This window comes from Octodon degus, unplaced genomic scaffold (genome assembly GCF_000260255.1).
Source record: "Octodon degus isolate 3935 unplaced genomic scaffold, OctDeg1.0 scaffold00123, whole genome shotgun sequence".
NCBI lineage: Eukaryota > Metazoa > Chordata > Mammalia > Rodentia > Octodontidae > Octodon > Octodon degus.
The window spans coordinates 1,905,411-1,908,917 of record NW_004524699.1 but is presented as its reverse complement, the minus strand read 5'-3'; positions in this window follow the sequence as shown (position 1 = coordinate 1,908,917).

The window sequence follows — 3,507 nt, the reverse complement described above, 5'->3', positions numbered from 1 at the left end:
CACCCCCACCCCGTGCCCTCCCCGCTCCATCCCCATGTCCTCCCTGACCCCACTGATCCCACCCCACTCCAAATAAAGAACTTCAGCAGCAGCTGTGGCGCAGTTTGTGTGTGGCCCTTCAGGGGCTCCGCTAAGAAAAGAAAGTTGGGGGATCTTGAGAAGGCAGCATCCAGTGGCCCCTTGGGGCCACTGGTGCCCAGGGGCTACCTATGAGCCTCCATCTGCATGGTTGGACAAGGCTGAGCCCAGGCAGGAGCATGTGGGAAGCCACGGAGTGGGCAGGATTGGGGACATGTGCGTCACGGCTGCAGATGGTATGCAGGTCCCAGGCAGGGGTCCTGCCCAAGAAGGACTTGGGGACCCTCGAGGGCCTGCTCACACAACTGGCCTCAGTGCGGGGGTGAGGGTGGTGCCAGCCTCCATCATCACCCCTCAAGCAGACAGAACCAGCCGCAGCCCCCCCCCAGGCTCCCTCCTGTGGTTTGTCCAGGGCCAGGGTCTGCCCTGACTCGGCCTACAGGACACAGCAGCCACTGTAGGGGCAGAGGCCCTGTCCTGGTGAGAAGACACCCCAGAACCACACGTCCCAACGGGACCTGGGTCCCCAGAGGACAAGCCTCAAGTGCGCCTCTTTCCTGAGGGCTGGGATGGGTTGGCCAAGTGACCGACTGCTCAGCGGCCCTCGCCCACCTCCCGCCCGACCCTCAGTCTCCCCGCCGCCCCGTCCTGCCTGGACCCGGGGCTCGTGCTGCCCGAGGTCTGTGGAGTTCGCTGTCTCTGCGCGGGGGCCTGGAGCGCCAGGGCCGAGGCCGGGGTTCCGGGCACACACGTGCACCCACACTGGCAGGAAGTGGCCGGGGCGCAGCGGAGCGCTCGGCGAGGGCTCGGGCCTGGGACCCGGGCTGCCCTGCCCTGCGCTCGGCCGCTCTGGCGTCAGGCCTCCTCCTTCACGGCCCATCTGTCCCACGCGAGGCCCGGCCGGCTTAATCCGGGCCACTCTGCGGGCCGCACAATGGATTCTGGGTCAGATTTCAGCCGCCTTGCCCTGAGACGACAAGAGTCACGGTGTCGCTTAAGGACGTCACATGACTTTCTGGCTTTCCCTCTGCTTGTGCCCTTCGATGTTTCCTTTCTGAAGCCTCCAGCGCGGGCAGAAGCAGTCGCCCGCCTGCGGTCCGCAAGGTCCCTGCCGCTCCACGTGTGGACACGTGGGGGACCCCGGGGGTCCCCCAAGCCTTGCCTCCGGGGCTTTGATCCAAGGGTGCAGACACGCGGTGTCACCGTGGAGTCACGTCACGCCATGTCCCCCAAAAGCCCACTTTCCCCTGACAAAATGCCACACCGATTCTGCAAATGCAGGCAGTGTCGTCTGCACACAGCGACGGGGTGAGCCAGGTTTTGTGCACGTCACCAAGGCTCCGTGCCCAGCGGGTGGAATCACTCAGCCCCACTTCCCCTGGCAGGGAGAGAAGCCGGGGATGGCGCAGCCCCGTGGGGGCTCTGCGGCGTCCCGGGCCGCGGCTGGTCCTGGAGCTCTCCAGGGTCGGCGGCCCCGACGTCCATAGCTTGGTAAATGGCTCCTCTGTCCACACAGATTTCTAGGACCTTCTGAGCCAAGACCACCGCAGAAATACCGCACGCGGGGGACAGCCCGGCTAGAACCCGGCTGCCGAGGTCGCCGCAGAAGGCCCGCCCACACCGGCCCGCCCAGCCAAGAGGAGTGCGGCTCGTACAGCCCGGCAGCCTGTGATTGGTCCGCATGCACGTCTGTGATTGGCTTGTGTCCGCGACTGCTGATTGGTCCAGGTTGGTCTACTGCGCAAGCTTAGGGATCTGAGCCTATTGACTGGTCCACGTTCAATTTTACGGCTGGGTTCAAATTGCAAGGCACTGAGGTCGGGACTGACGCCTCCAACAGTGGGCTTAGGGGTTTCCAGGACACTGCAGTTATGGCAGAAAAATGGAAAGGCTGAAATCTGTCCTGGGCATGTCACATAAATGCACTCCCACAATGTGTGGCCTTTCAAGAGAGGTCGAGAGGGTGCATATTCCCCGCATCATAACAGGGAGGAATGATGTTGGTTTTAGTGCAGCTTCTACTTGAAGTGGGCGGAAGGTGACATTACTGATAACTTTCCACCGAAACATCTGGCAGCTCTCATAGACAGAATGACCAGAGACATAAGCTACCAAGGCCCGCTGGAGAAAAGTTGCTAGCTCAGGGGGCGCTAGGCCCCCTCGGGCGTGGACGCGGGGCTTCTGGGGGCGCTGAGAGCAAATTTTGATGAACATGAGTACACAGTCTAAACTACAAGTAGGCATGGAAACTTATCAGCCATTGTTCTTTCTGTTCTATTTCTGCCCCCGAAACTCTCTGCTCTCGGGGTCTTTCTTTTTTCTTTCTTTTTTGCGGCACCGGGGATTGAACTGGGGCACTTGAGCTTACCAGGGAAGGGCTTATTCTACTGAGCCATCCCTCCCACTTTCTTAGAGCCTCAAGATCTTGACTCTAAACTTCCTCATTCTTGCTGACTGTTCCTGGCTGAGGCTTGGCCCTTTCTTCTGGTTCACAAAGTAGAAGACACTGATGAACTGTGTGCTTTCTTTCAGGTGAATCGCAAGCCTAACCACTCCCAGGGGGTCTGTGGAGACACATCCACAGGAGGCTCTGCTTTGCAGATTCTCCCGGCTTGACGTGACTTTGTCAGAGGCCAAGCTTTAGATTATTATTATTTATTTTATTTTTTTTACGGAACCGGGGATTGAACTCAGGCCCTTGCGCTTGCCAGGGAAGTGCTTATTCCACTGAGCCATCTCCCCGGCCCAGGCCAAGCTTTAGATGGCTCTCCACAGCGCACCCTGACCTGTAGGGCAGAGAGGACAGGGCTGGTCCCCTAGCGACACCCTGCTGAGATGTGTGGAAGCAACCTCATTCTAATAGCCTACCAATGGATTCACAGAACCACCACAAAGCATGAATGTAGTATCTGCTTAGAGAAGAAAACCGCCTTTCCGTAAGAAGGATTTCTCAGATTGACAGGCACAGTGCCACTGAGCTACATCCCTGGCCCTGAGAGACTGACTGATTCTTACTTTTTGTTTATTCACTTGGTACAGGGTCTCACTAGGCAGCTCGGACTTGAGTGCTCCTCCTGTCTCAGCCCACCAGTGCTGGGATTACAGGAATGCGCCATCACAGGCGGGCACAGCATGTGGTACTGGGGATTGAACCCTGTCCTTGTGCTTGCCAGGCAGACACTCAGACCACCGAGCTATCTCCCCAACCCAAGAATGAGATTTATGAAAGGAAACTGGTGTGGAGAAGGAAAACCTGGGCACAAAACTGCAAAGCTGATGTAAGTTGCATAAAATTTTAAATAAATGAAAACATTTTGTGGAAGATGAGGCTGATGAAAGGATGTCCCTGTGCGTGCCAGCTGCTGTGCTTATGCTTGCTGGTGTGCTAGGCCCAGGACTGACTCCTTCTGAACTTCTCTGATGAGAAAA